This window comes from Hypanus sabinus, chromosome 2 (assembly GCF_030144855.1).
Source record: "Hypanus sabinus isolate sHypSab1 chromosome 2, sHypSab1.hap1, whole genome shotgun sequence".
Classification (NCBI taxonomy): Eukaryota; Metazoa; Chordata; class Chondrichthyes; order Myliobatiformes; family Dasyatidae; genus Hypanus; species Hypanus sabinus.
This window is the reverse complement of record NC_082707.1, coordinates 52,961,798-52,982,045: the sequence shown is the minus strand read 5'-3', so window position 1 is coordinate 52,982,045 and position 20,248 is coordinate 52,961,798. Positions and strand designations below refer to the sequence as shown.

Here is a 20,248-nt window from a genome sequence, read left to right as displayed (position 1 = left end):
TTTCTACATCACTACAGATAAAAAAAACCCAAACCAAAATGAAGAAAATTAATACAGTGCAAAAATAAACATGCAATAGTATAATACAAAAAAGATAATTGACAAAGCACCCAAATTGAAGTCATGTAAAGTTAGTATCCTCCCCAAGCCCCACAACAAAAAAAAACTCCAGAGCAACCACAACACAATATAGAGAATATAAATCAGGACATTCAAACCCCCAAAACTGTAAATACACTTTAAACAGAAGATAATAATGCCTACGACAAAAAAAAAGAGCTGAAAGCAAGGGACCGAAGAAAAAAACCTTAATAAACAGGAAGGTTATGAAAGTACTCAATAAAATGTCCCCAGACCTTATGGAACTATATCCGAATTAAGAACCGAATAATGAATTTTTTCAAGGTCTAAGCAGGACGTAGTATCATTAAGCCATTGAGCATGCATGGGCGGGGCATCTCTACATCTAAGGAAGATTAAACATCTAGCCAGGAGAGAAGCAAAAGATAATATTCGACACTTAGTCAAACTCAGACGTATTATCTGTCTCACCCAAAAAACCAAACAAAGCAATTAAAGGGTTAGGTTCTAAGTGGTGATTCAGAATATAGGATAAAGTTATGAAGACATCTTTCCAAAATTTCTCTAAGCTAGGGCAGGACCAGTACATATGAATGAGAGAGGCCTTGCCCCTTTTGCATTTATCACAAAGCGGACTAATGTTAGGGTAAAATCGAGATAATTTAGATTTAGACATATGGGCTCTACGAACAATCTTAAACTGTAAAAGGCAATGGCGAGCACAAAGAGAGGTTGAATTGACCGATCTGAGAATCGAGTCCCAAGTCTCATCAGATAGAGATAGTTAAATCATGCTCCCAAGCCATTCTAATTTTATCCACAGGGGTACACCGTAAGAATGCTAATTTATCACAAATAAATGATATTAAACCTTTACCCAGTAGATTAATAAAAAGAAATAAATCCATAACATTTTTCTCAGGCATTTCAGGGAAGTTAGGAATTAAAGGATTAATAAAGTGTCTAATTTGGAGATATCTAAAAAAATGGGCATTAGGCAGATTGAACTTAGCAGAAAGCTGTTGAAAAGCTGCGAAGCGATTATCAATAAAAAGATCTTCAAAATGTCTAATGCCCTTCCTATACCAATCATGGAATGTTGAGTCATACATAGTAGGTAAAAAAAAAGGTGATTATGTAAGATAGGACTAGAAGAGGAAAAACCATAGAAACCATAAAATTTCCTAAACTGAGCCCAAATTCGCAAAGTGTGTCTAACATTAACAATTAATCTAGACAAACTTCAAGGGAGTACAGAGCCAAGAAATGCAGAAATAGATAAATCTTTAGTGAAACTCAACTCCATTGCCACCCAATTAGGGCACTCGGGTTGGCTATGGAAAAAAGACCAAAAGGCAGCACAACGTATATTGGCCGCCCAATAATATAAACGAAAGTTAGGTAAGGCCATGCCACCCTCTTTTTTAGATTTTTGGAGATAAACTTTACTAATTCTGGAATGCTTATTCTTCTAGATATGACAAAATAATAGAGTCTAAGCAGGGGTGGGCAAACTTTTTGACTTGTGGGCCACAAAGGGTTCTAAAATTTGACAGGGGGGCTGGACCAGGAGCAGATGGACGGAGTGTTTTGGTAATAAACCTTATAAGAGAAAATAAAATATCATGGGATATGTAGAAAACATGTGCTTTAATTTCAATTGAAAATGAACAAATGCATTACAACAAAATATCTGTCTTTGAAGTCCCATGGTATTTAGCTATTTATTGAAATGACTTTTAAAACACTGAAAATTAAATAAATAAAATACAGCTTTTTTTAATAGTAACAGTTACTATTTTAAAGCACTGAAAATTCTATTATCCTTCAAGATATTATCATCATCACTCTCCTCCTGACTGTCGTTATTTCAAAAACGGTAGGAGATGCAGGTCTCCTGCTCCTTCTTATTCAATTGTCCCCTGTGCCAAAACTCAACAACGACCAGCACAAGGACAGAACAGGACAGAATGCCAGTATGCGGAGCGCGTTATTTGATCTGGAGCGCATTTTTTATTTTGAGAACGTACGTGCACCTGCGCACTACTCATGTCCATCACTTAATAGAAATGACATGTAACATGTAAGGCTTATTGAAAAAAATATTTTCAAATGCATTTTTTACATAACACAACGAAGAAACTTATTTTTAATTTCAGAGGGAACAGTGTTGTTGGTCTCCCTTTTTAGCCAGCGCATCAAAGTCTGGATTTAGTTTTGTTGTGGCGATTCTCAGGATGGATCTGAGGTGTTGGTCAGTTAACTTGGATCTGTGGCTGGCTTTGTTGATGTTCATGACGCTGAACGTCTGTTCACACAAATAGGTCGAGCCGAACAAAGAGTAAAGCGCAAATGTGGAGTAATACGCTGCACCTCAACAAAGGTCAATGTATATAGAGTGCGTCATCTATTGGGAAAACGCCAGAATTGCGAGGAAAAACGTTAACAAGGTTTATTAATATAATTTCATCAAGTTCTGCGGGCCGGATTAAAAAGCTTAACGGGCCGCATATGGCCCCTGGGCCGTAGTTTGCCCATGCCTGGTCTAAGGAATCAAAAAAAGTTTTAGGAATAAAAATTGGGATTGATTGAATAAATATAAAAAATTTAGGGAGAACATACATTTTAACAACATTAATACGACCTACCAAAGACATAGATAGAGGTTGTGACAGACTCTGTTTTGTAGTATATAAAAGATTGACAAAATTTTCACAAAAAAGATCTTTAAACTTCCTTGTAACTGTAATCCCAAGATAAGTAAATTGATTATGAACTACTTTAAAAGTGAGGTCACGAAATGCTAATTCTTGTGCATCTTTTTTAATTGGGAAAAGTTCACTCTTATGTTAATTAAGTTTATAGTCAGAAAACTGGCTAAACTGATCAAGAAGATAGAACATTGGAGGTAAGGATGTTGACGGATTTGAAAGAAAAAGTAGTAAGTCATCAACATAAAGAGAAACTTTATGCTCAACCCCCCCCCCCCCCCCCAAATCCCGGTCAATTCAGGACAGCTTCGGAATGCTATCGCTGAAGGTTCTATAGCCAAATCAAAGAGAAAGGGACTTAAGGGGCATCCTTGACGGGTGCCACGTTTGAGGTTAAATAACTGGGATTTCTGAAAATTAGTCAAAACAGAGGCAGTAGGACACAGATACAGCAATTTGATCCAAGAGATAAAACTTTGACCGAAGTCAAATTGTTCTAAAACTGCAAAAAGGTAGTTCCACTCTATACGATCAAATGCTTTCTCCGCATCAAGGGAAATAACACATTCAGGAATCCCAGTTGAAGGTGAATATAAAATGTTAAATAAACGCCAAATATTTAAAAAAGGAAGACGGTGTTTAATAAAACCAGTTTGATCATCAGAAATAATAATAATCAGAAATAATCTAATCTATAAGCCAAAACTTTGGCCAAGATTTTAACATCAACATTAAGCAAAGAAATCGGCTTGTATGAGGAACACTCTGTTGGGTCTTTACCCTTTTATAATAAAAGAATAATAGATGCCTCATTAAAAGAGGGTGGCAATTTACCATAATTAAACGAGTCAGATAGTACTGAGAGTAACTGAGGAGAAAGAAGTGAAGAGAATGATTTATAAAATTCTACAAGGAACCCATCAGGTCCAGGAGATTTCCCAGAAGACAATGCAGAAATTGCAAAAGATATTTCTTCTGATGATATAGGCACATTAAGTTTGGCTTTAAAATCAGATGAAAGCGAAGGACTATCCAGATTATTTTAAAAAAAGATCAACAGAAATATTCTCATTCAGAGATTCAGAGGAATAAAGTTGAGAGTAAAAATTTTTAAATACGTCATTGATTTCTAAGTGATCCGAAGTAAAATCTCCATTTTCCTTCCGGATCTTTGTAAAATGTTGTTTAGCTTTAGAACGCCTCAGTTGATTAACTAGAAATTTACCAGATTTGTCACCATGAATATAAAAGTGACTCTTACTTTCAAGAAGTTGGCGTTCAACAGGTTGAGTAGACAGAAGATTAAATTTAGTTTGAAGTTCTACACGCTTCTTATATAATTCAGGATTCTTAGTTTGAGCATACAGTTGATCTAATTCTTTAATCTGATTAATGAGGTCTAATCGATCTGTACAGGACTTTCTATTAAGATTTGCTGTATAGGAGATTATTTGACCCCTCAAATATGCTTTCATGGCATCCCAGACAATCTAGGATGACATTTCAGACGACGTATTGGTGTTAAAATAAAAAGGTATCTGATCCTTAATAAATTTTAGAAAATCATCATCCGATAATAATGTCAAGTCAAGACGCCAGTGTTTATTCCTCTGAGGGAGACCAGGAAAATTTAAAGACAAAGTAATTGGGGCATGGTCAGAAATCAGTATACTCTGAAAATCACAAGAATAGACAAATGGAATAAGTTGATTATCAAGTAAAAAATAGTCAATTCTAGTAAAGGTATGGTGAACATCATAAAAAAAAAGAAGAATCTCTCTCAGTAGGATGAAGGAAAGGCCATATATCTGAGATACCATAATTGGAAAGAAAAGAGTGAATAGCTAAGGCAGATTTAGTAGGTGATCTAGTAACAGAGGACGATCGATCCAAATTAGGATCTAACCAACAATTAAAATCGCCACCCAGTATAAGTGAATATGAGTTTAAATCTGGTAATGAGGAGAAAAAAACATTCAAAAAAATTAACATCATCAAAATTGGGAGCATACAGGTTTGCTAGTACAACTTTAGTATTATATAATTTACCAGAAACAATAATAAAACAGCCATTTGTATATCTTATTATGGAGTTCAAAAGGAATATTTGAATTAATAAGGATGGAAATCCCCCTAGCTTTGGCGACAGCCCACCTTTATTGAACCCAGATTTTTCCTGATCTCAGATTTTTTCCTATCAATCCCTTCATTTTATGAAAATTACAAAATCAATTTTATGTAACTGAAGATAGGAAGGGCAAAACATGTGAAAAATACAGGTTGATCTCCACAACTTTCATTTTTGTCAATGTGAGGTTTCATAGCAGCATACACCATGATAACAGGCCGCTAGTCCATCACGTCCATACCAAACAGCAGGCACCCGCCCCTATTATTCCTATATCCAACACTTGGCCAGTAGCCTTCCATACCTAGGCAATTAAGTGCACGTCTAGACACTTAGATGCATTCAGTGACTCTTCCACCATTCTCTCCAGCTGTGCATTCCAGGTACTCGCCCCTCTTTTGCTGAAAAATACCTCCTTTAGATACCTTATAGATCCTTCTTGCCCTAAATCCTATTATCTAGTTTCATTCACCTCCAAGGGGGACAGTTTTCTGCCACCTGTTCTATTTATATCCACCAAAAAATCATATATCTCAATTATAGAAAATAGAACAGCACAACAAAGGAACAGTCCATTCAGCCCACAATGGTGTACCAAACATTTTAGTATAGAAAAGTCAGGATGGAATGCTCCTCCTGTCAAGTCTTGGGAATTCAGGATACCTGACAGTTTCCCTGACAACTACATCTGCAGTAAGTGCACCAATTTCAGTGCCTGACAGACTGGGTCAAAGAGTTGGATGTACACAGGATCATTCGAGAAGCATAAGATATTATAGATGAGACTTTTGAAGAGGTGGTCACACCAGGAGCACAGTCTTTGGATCATAGGTAGATGAGCACCAGGAGAGGCAAGTGGATTAAGAAGTGAGAACAGGGTTCCCCTGTGACCATTCCCCTCAGCAACAAGTATACCTCTTTGTCTACTGCTGGGGGGCGTTAACTGATCAGATCATCGGAGCAGCAGCGAGGTTGGTGGCACTGTGGCTAGCTCTGAAGCTCGACAGCGAAGGTTAAAGACAGGCAATGCAGTAGTTCTAGGGAACTCAATAGTTAGGGCGATGGAAAGAAGATTCTGTGGCTGCAAAAGAGATATCAAGATAGTGTGTTGACTCTCGGGTGCTAGAGTCCATGATGTATTGGAGCAGCTACAAGATATTTCAAAAGGAATGCGAAACAGCTACAGGTTGTGGAGCATATTGGCACCAATGACAAAGAAAGAAAAGGGGAAAAGAGGTCCTACACAGTGAGTATATAGAGTTAGGGAAGATGCTGAAGAGAAGGAAGGACCTCCACAGTAGTAATCTCCAGTTTACTCCCTGTGTCATGAGATAATGCAGATAGGAATGGGACGACAGCATGGATGAATGAGCGGCTGAGGAGATAGTGCAGGGGTCAGGGTTTCAAATTCTTGGATCATTGGAACTTTTTCTGGGGCAGGACTGACTTTTACAAGAAGGACAGGTTGCACCTGAACTGGAGGGGAACTAATATCCTGGCTGCGAAGTTTGCTGATGCTACTACAGTAGTTTAAACTAGTTTTGCAGGGGGCTGGGAACCAGAGCCCCAGGTCAGTAAGGGAAGGATCGGTTCAAAAGGTAGATCAAAAGTATTGAAAGTCAAAAGCGAAATAACAGGTATGTTGGGTCAGACAGTTCATATTTTAACGCTACAAGTATTATGGGTAAGGGTGATGAACTTAGAGCATGGATCAGTACGTGGAACTACAATGTTGTGGCCATTATTGAAATTTGATCGAGAGAAGGGCAAGAATGGGTGATTAATGTAGAAGAGGAATTGGTGGGGGGTGTTGTGGAGTACTACTCTGGGACAATATCATAGCTGTACTCAGGGGAGACATAATGGAGGGGTCAGACACTGAGTCCATTTGGCTATAATTCAGAAATAGGAAGAGTGGTGGGATTATACTACAGACCCCCTAATAGCCACCAGGACACTGAGGAACAGACATGTTAATCAGATTAAGGGAATATGTAAAAATAATAGGGTTGTTGCCATAGGGGATTTCAACTTCCCTGATATAACCTAGGACCTTCTTAGCGCAAGAGGTTCAGATTAGGCAGAATTTGTTAAGTGTATCCAGGAAGGTTTCCTAAATCAATATGTGGATTGCCCAACAAGGTGGGGGGAGCCATACTGGACCTGATGTTGGGTAGATGTTGCAAATTTAGTCTGGCTGGGTGACTGACCTTTGGAGTAAATTGGAGTAACGCTAATTAAGAGAGCATCAGGCAGGAACCAAGAACTTTAATCAGGAACACCTATTCTCTGGCAAATCCACATCTGACACATGTAGGGTGTTTAAAGATCAACTGCACAAAGTACAGAAAAGGTATATTCCTGTTAAAGGAAGGTTGGGGATATCGAGAGAGGTGATGAATTAAGTTAAGAAGAAAAAGAAAAAGCATGTAAAGCTTTGAAAGGTAGGATCAAACGAAGCACATGATGAATATAAAGAAGTCAAAAAAGAACTACAGAATGTATTAGGAAAGCCAGGAGGGGCCATGAAAGGTCCTTGGCAAATAGGATTAAGGTGAATCCGAAGGAATTGTATACACACATCAAGAGCAAGAACTAGAGAGAGGATGGGACCAATCAAGGATAAAGGGGATGGGGAGAACATTTGCTTGGACATGGATAGTGAGGGCAAGGTACTTAATGAGTACTTTGCCTCAGTATTTACCAAAAAAAAGATATGAACGACCAGCAGATCAGTGCTGAGTGTATAAATACATTAGGATGGTTAGAGGTTAAGGAGGAGGAAGTGTTGGGCCTCATAGTGAGTATTGAGGAGGATAAGTCCCCAGGGCCTGACAAAATTTACCCCAGGTTACTGAAGGAGAAAAGAGACAAGACTGCTGGGCCTTTGACCAGTATCTTCATATCCTCTTTAGCCATAGGCGAGGTGAGTGATGAGTGGCTAATGTTCTCTGCTATTTAAGAAGCAAACAAGAAAAAAATACTGGGAGCAACAGACCAGTGAGTCTCAGGTCAGTTGTAGAGAAATTGCTGGAGAAAATTCTTAGAGATAGGATATCTGAGCATTTGGAAACCATGGCCTGTCTAATTAGGGAGAGCCAGCACGGTTTTGTGCATGGCAGGTTGTGCCTTACCTCAACTTACCAAGTTGATTTGAGTTTTGTTACAAGGTGATGGCAGATTGATGAGGGTAGGGTAGTGGATGTTGTCTACATGGATTTTAATAAGGCATTTGACAAAGTCCCTCACGGTAGGCTAATCCAGAAGATCAAGATACATGGGATCCATGGTGAATTGGCTGTTTGTATTCAGAACTGGTTTGCGCATAAAAGACAGAGAGTAGTAGTTCAAGGCACATTCGAGCTGAGCTCTGTAATTAGTGGTGTTCCACAGGGATCTGTGCTGGGACCTCTGCTGTTTGGGATGTATACAAATGACCTGGATGAAAATGAGGATGGGTGGGTTAGCAAGTTTGTGGATGATACCAAGAATGGTGGAGTTGTGGATAGTGTAGAAGACTGGCAAACAAGATAGCACAATATAGATCTAGGGGTCCAAGTTCATAGCTCCTTGAAAGTGGCTACACAAATCAATAAAATGCTTTAGGCAGCTTATGGAATGCTTGCATTTTATTAGTCGAGGCATTGGGTTCAAAAGCCACACAGTTATGTTGCAACCGTATAAAACTCTGGTTAGGCCACATCTGGAGTATTGCATACAGTTCTGGTCGCCCCCACTATACAAAGAATGTCTTTATCTCTGGGGAAAAACAAACCTAGCCCTGGCAGATTTGCGTCACAACGCAGGATATTCACTAGGATATTCCCTAGTAGCCTAAGACCAGCCTCTCCACCAACTGCAGTCATCATGGCATTTACAAACTTATTGATCATGCCACCTAAACCCACATCCATTACAAACAGGAAAGGCCTCATCAAAGGTCCCTGTGGAAAACCTCTACTCATGGGCAGCCAATCCACAAAATACCCCTACCACCTCTGTCTCTTATTGCCAAGCCAGTTTTAGATCGAATATGCAGCTTGCCCTAAATCACATGGGCAGATTGGATCAGTCTCCTTTGTGGAACCTTGTCAAAGGCCTTCCTAAAGCAGACATAACCATAAAATGGACAAATGAGATCAGAAATAAGACAGTCCCAGCAACACATTCAAATTGAAACTAACTAACTAAATAAATAAGGGGGAAATGGGAAAAGCCACGCGTTGACTTGCATTTCAATACAAAATATTGCACCATTGAATCCGTTTGGAGAGATATCAACACAATAAGTTCTGTTGGATGTTAAAGATCTTGATCAAAAAGGACAACCTTGCCAATATTCCACTTTCAATGCTTCTCACGAAAATTCAGATTAACTAAGTTTGGTGTTCGTTGATTAACAACGCAGTAAAGCTATTTGGCCGGAATTTCGGCAGTCCACTGCAGGCAGTAACACAGAACAACTATGTCAATTTCCAGTAAAATTGCCCCAATATTCATAAGCTTGCCTGACAGTAGGGCTTTGCAAGCAAAAATATTGTGGCATTTGATAAAGGAACAAGTCCTTCACATGAAACTGTTGAAAAAGACAGCCAAAAAAAAATTCTTTCGTTAGATGACGTTCTGAAGTGTTCAAATTAACACATTTTAAACACTTTAGAACACTGAAACAAATATAGCATTAACTAATATCAATTAATTCAAAACAAAAGCGATCAAAATGTTTCGGGCTGAGACCCTTCAGCAGCACTGAAGGAAAAAAGATGAGTTAGTTAGAAGGTGTGGCGGGGGGAAGAAACGTGATACATGAAACTGGGAGGAAGAAGGGCGAAGTAAAGAGCTGGGAAGTTGATTGGTGAAAGAAATACTGTACCTTGAGGATATTCCTGGGGAATCTTCCAGTGAGATTATAGGAGTGGAATTCAGAAACAAGGGAGTGATTACTTTAATGGGATTGTACTATAGGTCACTCAATAGTCCGCAGGAACGAGAGGTGCAAATATGTAGGAAGATTGCAAAAATAGAGTTGTTATTGAAAGTTACCTTAACTTCCCCAATATTGACTCAGACTGCCATAGTGCTAAAGGCTTGAGTAGGGTGGAATTTGAATAGAGCGAAAATGAAGTATATCAGCTGGGTTTAAGCAAATCACCAGAAAAGTAAAGGAAAACAAACCGGTTAAAAGACGACACAAAATTGCTTTGACAGATAAGGTAGAGGAAAATTGGGAGAGATTATATAATTATACTAATAGCAAAAGGATGACTAGGGAAAGATCAGAACCCCTCAATGATCAATGTGATCATCTATGTGCGAGGCCTCAACAAAAAAAATAGGCAAGGCAATAAAGCAGTATTTCTTATCTGTATTTACTCTGGATAAGGTCATGTCCATCAGAGAATTCAAGGAAGAGAATAGCGATGTCCTTGAACATATTCACACTACAGAAGAGGAAGTGCTAAGAGTATTAATGTACATAAAGATGGATAAATCTTAAAGGCCTAAATAGGTATAACCCAAGACATTGTGAGAAGAAACTGTTGGAGGCCTGGAAGAGATGCTTGCTTCATCGTTAGCTGGAGAGTGGTTAACATGCCTTTATTTAAGAAGGACTGCAAAGATATGATTTGTCGATATGAAACGATACAAGTCAGCTGCACCTTTCCTCATTCCCTGTCACGCCTACGCATGCAAAGTCATCAGTCACCTAAACGCAGTGATACCCTCGCGCCAGGGATCACTGGTTGGCCTTGGGTAACCGGTCGCATCGTGCAGCCAGCAAGAAGTGACTTTGCTACTGGCCTGGAGCACAGACAGATGGACACACCGAACGTTCGTGGGGAACCCAGTGCCAAAATATTTGCAGACGACCTAATTTGGGCTCAGGGTTTCGTAAGTAGCAGAGCAGCTACCTCGCTGCGATCTACTGAAAGTCATTCCTCGAGCCAAACTTTTGTCGGCCGATAGATCCTACCTACCTACGGGGGTGGGGGGGAAGGGCACACACCCTGTTGCGCCCCTCACTTGGTCGGTCGCTCTCTCCAGACTACGACCACCGCGGCCCCAGTATGGGGACCTCCAGCCCTTACCTTGTCCTCTCACTGGTGTGTTGCAATGATTCTATATGTTCATACAAGGAAAATATGTGCTGTTTAATATACAAACGTTACTTAAAATGTTATGATGTTATTGACTTATAAGTGAGTTATAATTGACTTATCACTATATTCATGTGAAAATATGCGCTGTGTTTAATATTAAGTGTGTTAGATTAACCATTTTAGAAACGAAATTGAGTGTATTAGCCACTTATAAGTGACTTATAGTTGACCTATCACCTATACTCCAGAGTTGATTAACACCCACACTGCGCCTCCTCCCCACCCCACCGTCAGCCGGACTGCAAGAATATTGTCAATATTAAACCAGTCCACGGTGCAAAAAAGGTTGGTGACCCCTGGATTAGAATCATCCTCAATGGATTTATGCATGGGAAACTGCCTCACAAATTTGATTGAGATTTTTTTGAAGAGGTGACCAAGGAGATTGACAAAGGCAAGTGGCAGACATTGTTTATATTGGCTTTAGCAAGATCTTTAGCAATATCCAGATGGAAGGCCGGTCCAGAAGGTTAGATCACATGGGATCCAGAGCCAGTGGGCCAAGTAGATATAATATTGAGAGCGACAGAAGTCAGAGTGGCAGTAGAGGTTTGTTTTGATTTTCAGATTGAGGCCTAGGAATAGCAGTGTGCCTCATAATTGGTGTTATACCCGATGTTGTTCATCTATGTTCATGATCTGGATGAGAATGTTGTTGGTATGGTTAGTGACTTTGCAAATGATACCAAAATAGGTGGTGTGGTGCACAGTGAAAGTGGTTATCCAAGACTACAACAGGATCTAGATTAACTGGGAAATCTGTCAAGTCAGATAGAAGTTATCTTGAACAAGTGTGAATTACTACATTTTTGATAAGCTAAACCAGAGAAGAGCATGCACAATAATACTAAGGCATGTCTTGGACTGTGTTATAGAAAGCAAGTTCCCTGAATGTGGCAAACAAAATGGTGAAGAAGGCCAGGGCACTGAGTACAAGAGTGGTAGGTCATGTTACAACTGTATGAGTCATTGGTGAAACTGGTACTACTGTGCAGTTCTAGTCACTATTAAAAAGAAAACGAGCCACTGAGCTGGAATGGGTTCAGAAAATTTTCACAAGGATGTTACTGAGACCAGAGGGCTCAGAGTTATAAAGAAAAACTGTATGTATTGGGGCATTTTTTTTTCCTGGTATGAAGTGAAGAGGTGATCTTATACAAGATCATGAGGGTATAAATAAGGCAAATGATCTAATTTGCTTTTCCCAGGGTGCAGAGTCTAAAGCTAGTGGGCACAGATTTAAAGTGAGTGTAAAAAGATATAAAAAGGACCTGAGGGGCAACAGAATGAGCTGCCAGAAGGACATGGATGTGGGTAAAGTTACCAATGTTTGGACAGAACGGTTCAGCAGAATATGGACAAACAGAGGCAGATGGGACTAGCTCTGTCAGGCGACTTGGTCGACATGAACTAACTGGGCCAAAAGGGCTTATTTATATGCTATATCTCTGTGGTTATAGTTTCAGTTATACCTGCCTTATTGTGCACAATTTAGGAAGCTGAATCCCAATAGGTATATCAAGGCAGTACAGCAAAACAGTATCTAACAAGATCAGTATGTTAAAGAATTAGATAAAGAATTTGACATTACTTATGCTAAACCAGGAGGGATATCAATGCAGTTAAAAAAAAAGCAGAACTGGAGAAAAACAAAACTGCATATAATAAAGCAGAAGGAAAAGATGCATCAAATGGGATAGTAGTGAGAGGGATGAAGAGAGGAGGAAGTAAACACCATTGAAAGAAAAGGTTTTCTGCTTTGTGTCCTGTGTATTCTGAGCATCTATTTCGTACGGCTCCTACAAAGCAGCAGAACCAGTGCAGTCGGCCCTCCTTATCTGCGAGGGATTGGTTCTGGGACCCCTTGCGGATGCTCAAGTCCCTTACTCAACCTGTCTCAATGCAGTGGACCTTAAGGACCCAGCGGAATCCCAGACCTTATTTAACCTGTCTCAGTGTGGTGGACATTAGGACCCGGCGGAACCCCAGACCTTATTTAACCTGTCTCAGTGCGGTGGACATTAGGACCCGGCGGCGGAGCTCTGAATTCGCAGTGTTTCTGTTCACGAAAATAATGACAATCATGATTGAAAATAAAATGGAAATAATAAAGCAATTGGAAAGAGGTGAAACACCATTGGTCACTGGAAAAGCGTTAGGCTACGTTGATCAATGATCAGAACAATTTTAAAGGATATAGTGAGAAAGGCCCTGCCCTGATGAAAGCTACAATTATTAATAAGCAACGCAGTGGTTTAATTATTGGGTTTTGGGGTTTTGATCCTCCACATCAACCTGGCACAGATGGAGAGCGCGCTCAGAAGCCATCTTTCACTGGATCGAACTCGGGAACTTCCTGAGCCCGGCGCTGAAACACACGTTCTTAAGTGTTTTATACGCATAGAAAGGTAAAATATATACTAAGACAAACATTTGACTAACTGACTCTAAATACCGGATGTACCTGTTCCGACTTACTTAGTAAGAGAACTTCTGATTCTTTTTCGATCCCGATCCACGGTAACCTACGCACATCCTCCTGTATACTTTAAATCATCTCTAGATTACGTAGAATACCTAACACAATGTAAATGCTATGTAAAATTGTTGTTATACTGCATTGTTTAGGGAATAATGACAAGGAAAAAAAGTCTGTACATGCTCGACTGTACTACTCAGTGCTTCAAATGCTAATAGCCAGAATGGTTCCTTCTGTATGTTGAACAAGAAATTTCTCCCAAGAATTCTACACAAGTGATAATTCGGTACGGATAAAGTGATCCAGTGCACCAATTTCATAGTTTAGAGGTAGCAGAGTCAGGTCTCATGCTTTCTTCTCACAATGAACACCATCGTGAAGGCACTTGAAAATGGCCCTAGATACATTGCAACTCTTCACTTTAAGCAGATATTAAATGAGCAGAGGCTCCTTTCACACTGTTATGCTCATCAGGAACTCTACAGTATCAAGCAGTTTGTAAACAGCAACAGCCTGCATGGTGCATCATGGGGAAGATATCAAACAAAATCTGACAAATCCACAGGGGATGGCAACAGATTACCTACAATGTATTCAGAATTAAACTATATTGAAGTCAATATGCAGACTGCACGTACAAAGTACATTTAGTATTGAAGTAGGTATACCATACACAACTTTGAGATTCACCTTCTTGCAGGCAACCACAAAGACATACAGAACCCACTAAAAAAAACACACTACAGGCTGTCAAACACCCAATCTGTGAAAAAAAAACATTACGCAAACAATATTAAAAAAATAAACAAATAACACACAGAACATGAACCTCAAAGTACCCAAAAGCAAGTTCACAGCCACAGAGCCAGTTCAGCACTGAAACGAGTAAGTTTATCAGAGTAGTAAGATGAACACCAGTTCCTTTACTCTTAGCCTTGATCTATTTGATGTGGCTCTGCACTTAAATCAGCTAAACTTTGGTTTGTTTTCTGCTCTCGGACTAAGGCCACCCCGCTTCGATCCAGACCCATCCACCGCAGCAATGGTTGCACAACCATACCCACATTCTCAAGAGTCCAATTTGCTGAATCCTTCAGGATGCCACAAAAACGCCACCAGATCACAAAGATGGATCAAAAGTACAACTCCCAAAGGAAAATTTCAGGCTGCAGTTTGTAATGTTGGTAGTCCAGAAAAGGTATAATATAATAGTTAGTAGTTTGGTTTGCTGACTGCAAAATGTCACGTCTTGCCAGTGCCATCTTGCTAAAGTTAAGAACTGAAGCATGCTACCAATGCTACAGCTCTTAAAGAAATGCATAAGTAGTCAAAGCAAGAAAGGAAAGATCATAGATGGTTATGGAGCTTAGAGGACGATAGAAAATTATAAAATTTTAATTGTGATTTACAGTAGAGCTGCTGCCTCACACTCCAGAATTCTAGATTGCAACTGATCTCTTGGGCTCCCTGCATGAAGTTTGCATATTTTCAGTTTCTTCTGCATCCCATAATAATGCGGACTGTTAACTTAATCACTTGTGTCTAGGTGAATGGTAGAATCTGCATGGAGCTGATTAAAATTTGGGGAGAATAGTATCAATGCCTGATGCTCAGCATGGACTAGAAGGGATAAAGGGCCTGTTTCTATGGTATGTGGCACTATGATTCTAGATCAACAAGCCCAAGACAATGGGTGTATATGACAGGTTCACAATGAGAACAAGAATTTACAGAAGGGAAAGCCGGCCAAAGTGGGAAATTTGCCCATAAGACCTGTGTCAGTTTAATCTGTGGCAGGCATGGTAGGCCTACTCAAATGAATAGTGAGAAACAGTTGTCAGAAGAACTGTAAGAAAGTTCTTTTTATTTGAAAGTGGTTAAGAATTTTGACTTTTTAATAATCAATGGTTTTTGTTTTCAATTGCACATTTTAAACTACTTCCTAAGTGCTCTAGAATATTCGTAGAATACAGATATTCACAAACATCCAACTTCAACAGCAAGTCTGACAGCCCTAGTGCCTAGGAGATTTACCAGCTGTCAAGGCCTTCCTGGAAGCACAGCCTGTTGTCTGCAATGGGAAAGGCCTTGTCTGCAGCACATTGCACTCAGTCTGGATTAAGTGTAAACCAGCCTCCCAAAGGAAGACAAAGGACAAAGGATAGCGACTAACAAGCTCAGGGGGCTCAGTGGTTACTATAATATCTCAACCAATATGCTCATGTGTACAAAAACATGTTTCAAAATTATTCATTGTACATACATAACTCAGATTTTCTCAGAAGTGACTTGAACTACATTTAATTTCACCTAGTCCTGATTTGCTTGCAAGTTTTGTCTGGATCTTGACACCCTCATTATTGTTATGACCTGCAATACCAAGTTTACGTTAGGTTCTGCGTCTATTTTAATGTAAATTAGGGACAAGAGAACCACTTCCACCCATAAAATGAAATTGCCCAAAAGATGGGCATCTGTGAATGTATCAGAATAAATATCTACTTCAAATTTAGTTCCAGACCAGCATCAAGCCCTCAAAAATCTCTACCATGCCCTGAACCTGGAGACCAACGTACTCAGAAATCTCTGTCTGAACACAAACAGAAAAGCAAGCATTGCTAATAAAAATCACCCCTTCCTATTTGGGGGGGGGGGGGGGCTCAAGCCATTTGTTCACATCCATATATACAACATACAACAGTATATGCAATAAAGAAGTGACTTCTTGAGGCGTACCTTGAGAAATCTGCCGCTAATAGCGTAATTTACAGCCAAGTTGTTGAAGCATTATTCCACCTCGTTCTCATTCTCACATAAAATGGAACACTCATCAAAATTCCAAAATCCCTACCACCCAAAATTCAAAACTGTCAAAAAATAGAGAAGGCCACTGGGACACCACCAACCAATTGAATGCAACTGCAGATGACAGACACACAACTTATTTCTAGACCTGGCTTAAAGGGAAGAGTGTTCTAAATAATTTTTGTAAAAGGGAAACAAGTGCAACTTCAAAAGCCGACCATTGCTTTAACCAGAACAGCATTTTTACAATTGCATCTAATGACCACTGGATTTGTCACAATCCTATAACCAGCAGTAAACAGTGCTACAATGGCCTGAATAGAAATTCCATTGATGGCTCCTTTGCATCACACCACTCAGGTCAGGCGAGCTACAGAAGCAGAGTGAAGTAACTTACTGTACAGAAAACCCATAGAATGGGCCCATAAACATTACACTGCAGGTAACTATTCGAACTGCTTAAATCTAGGTAGGACTGTGCTTGGATAATGGAAAAATCAATTTTATGAAGGACGAATAAAATTTGCCAAGCTATCAATTCTCCCTAATATTCACATCTGATTCTATGGCAGTACATGTGCTATACAAGTGGAAGATGTAATGTAGTAAACACATTAAACTCTTTCAACTTGCCTGGACAATTCACAAAAGGAAAATAAATCCACAATCATCTAAAGTGCATAAGCTATATTTTAGAATTTAAGTACAGAACAGTATAACACCAAACTAAAGATGGGATTTTGGTAATTCACTAATTAATAACTGAATACTCTGTCTGTAAAATTATGGAATAGCAATGAAGTAAATTCATCATATTAAATTACAGTATCAATTTAACCTAGATTCCCCTTAGGTATTGATGCCTTTTACATTCCTTAGTTTGTGGTAAAGATAGTATTACATAGAAGATCTAACACTTAACATTCACTCACATGCATGACTTTTGTCTGGTGAGAAACAATATCCTCCATTTATAACTCTTAATTCATCAATGCACATACGTTAAATATAAATTAAAACTATTTGGCAACACAATTAATTCATGGCACACTTTCTTTGCAAACCAGATCTTAATCAATAGAGCTTAACAGAAAGATAAGTGTACTTTGTTCAAAACGGAAAATGATAATCTTATAGTTTTACAAGACAGCAATATGCAGAGTACGCAAAATGAATTTGAGTGTTGTTGGTGGTTCTCTTGATTTCCTAAGTATGTATGCATCGCCAATATAACTAAATTTGAAACATATCAACATCAGAAGCATTTGAAACAACTTTTTCATGAAGTATGATCAGCAGATCCTTTACTAGCCAGAGGATTAACAGAATTTGAAGAGATGTGGGATGCATAGTGTGCAGGCCTTACAAAACTACTTCAGAATCAAGGAACTATGTGTTCGTTCACTGATATTAATTGCACGCTGATCATTTTAAGTGCAGACAAGGCATCCCTCCACCTCCACCGTCGCTATTATCAGTTCACAACTGCATGTGGGTTTCAGGATTTTTTTGGCCAAGCGCTTCCCCTCCCCCACAGCACGAGTCTGGGCCCGACCCGCGCTTCTCCCAAACCTTGTCCGGATCCCCCGCACGGAGAGCTCCCAGGCCACAGTCATCACCCAGCCCAAGCTCAAGGCCGCCCGCTGTCACCCAGGAGAGCCGGTCTCCCTCGTGGGGGTCGGCCACGCAGCACCGAGTATTGGGGGTGGGGGGCGGGGAAGGAGTCACTGAACTCCCCTCCCCCCCCCCAGCGCCGGGCCTAGTGAAACAGGCTCCGTCCTTCCGCGGATCCTCACACATTTCCAGCAGCTTGCCTTCACCCGAGCGCCGGCCTCACTCACCGTGGAGCGCAGACAGCGGGCCTGGGCCTGGGTCTGGATCTGGTCCTCCTGGTGGCTTCGGCGGTCTCTTGTTACTCCTTCCCTTCCCCCTCTCGGGGCCGGGGCTCCTCGGGCTTTCACAGACGGTAATTGTGGAAGTGTCTGGGCATCCGCACTGGCGGTCAGTGATATAAATGTCCCGGCCGGAGCGGACGATTTAAACGGTGGGTTTTTATTTCTTTCTCGGCTTGTTGGGTGAGTGCAGGATTTGCCGAAGCAGAATGTTAGGCTGAACACAGCCAAATGTTCGCTGCCATCCAACGTCTGCCAGCCGCTGTGACCCGGCCCGCGCAAATGGCTCACTCACCGCAACAGCACTCTATTGTATGAGAAAGGGAGGAGGCCGACGGGGAAAGAACACCACTCTCACTTTGTGCTGCCTCCTAAACAGTCAGCAGCAGATTACTACAATTACGAAATGCAGATCTTTGCTTCAGGAAAAAAAGTGGTGCAAATGGAAATAATTTCCATCGCATACAGTATTGGAGAGGCTGGTAGAAAATGCTTATTTGAAAGAGGAACTTCTCTCCTTGCAGTTGCAATCTGCTAAAATTTTGGAAACCAGTGGAAAAGGGTTACTTAAGTATTCACTTTAAGTAAACAGAGAGCTTCCTTCCAAAAAAGAGGAAATCCTTCAATTACAATTTTATTATCAATAGGGCTTATTATCAAAAGTAACTACAAGTTTACAAAAAAAATCCATGATATCTGATACATTTTATGATGTTAATAAAATTGGGATTTTCATTTCAACTGCACAATAAATACCATATAACCTATCAATCTCACCCAAATTTATTGTAGTTTAGGCTCTTGACTCATGTAACAGTAATTATTCTGAAACAAGCCCTTGGAATGTTTACTTCCACAGCAGTTTTCTGTGTTTGAGGAAGCAAGGTAAAGTGAGAACTACAGACACTTCCAAATCAAAACATAAGATAGTGGAGAAACTCAGTGGTTCAGACAGCATAGAGAAATGGGCAATCTATATTTCTGGTCAGGACCCTTCATCCTCCAAATTCACACAAAGGGTCTGTCAATTTTGACTGTCAGCTGCCCACTTCCTTCCTTAGATGCTGCCTGACCTGCTAAAGCAATGTTCCATCTAAGGTGTGCGCAAGTACAGATCTTTTGTTACTAGTGCACAAGGGAATTTAAACTGTCATCCTTATCTCGGCATGTTAAGTGCATTTCACTATCAGATACAATCACATTTCTGGTTTCTAATGCAGACAGTGTTGACAACATGGAGTTTGTAATGATATGTCTGCAGATATTAAAAATGGCTTACATATTTATACTGTTTTTATTGAAAAAATTGACTGTTGAATTTCAAAGAAACAGAAGGTGTGAAGCACAAAGAACTGCTAGTTCCTTTAAAGCAGAATGGCTTAATCAATCAGCAGAAACTGCTGATGGCCAGGAACGTGCAGCTATGAAAAACACGCATGTATGATACAGAAACTAGCTTTACCTGCATGTATTGTTGCGATGCAAAAGTTGCTGGAGAATTTGCAAGTGGGAAGAAGTGGAGTCACATTTGGAAACTGGACTTTTTAAAGCATCGTTTAGCAAGCAAATCACCTATGGATGGTGTGCAAAAGCTCTGGCGAGAAAATCCTTCATTACCTACTCCGTTTGTTTTCTGAGTGCAGATGAACAAGAGCGGAAACGATTAAACTCAGAGGAGGTCAAAATTATTATTGACAGTGTTGTTTGTGGTTAAAATGAACATCTCTATATACAAAATTCAGTGCACACAGTGTGTTGTCACTGGGCAAAAAGTTGAACAGCACAAGAGTTTTGCGCAAACTTTTAATTACAATTTAGAGGGAACATTGCTGCTGAGTTCCTCTAGCATTTAAGTGTTTATTCAGATTCCATCATCTTGTGTCTCCAGACTCTTCTACAATGGGGAGAGGAGCTGTCTAGTTTATGAAGTGTCTTTTTGTTGACTTACATGTGCTCCCAATGTAATTCTCAATGACACCTTAAATACTTTG

General features: G+C 39.9%; 1 protein-coding gene across 3 annotated transcripts in view; it reads right to left on the bottom strand.

Annotated features, from left to right (window-relative positions):
* Window positions 1-18,560, bottom strand: part of tbl1xr1a (TBL1X/Y related 1a) — a 151,392-nt gene extending 132,832 nt beyond the window's left edge. For all 3 annotated transcript variants that reach the window (XM_059946105.1, XM_059946092.1, XM_059946098.1), the window contains exon 1: window positions 18,207-18,560. The gene's annotated coding sequence lies outside the window, so the exon portion shown is untranslated. The remainder of the gene's footprint in view (window positions 1-18,206) is intronic.
* Between the last annotated feature and the right edge of the window lie 1,688 nt (window positions 18,561-20,248).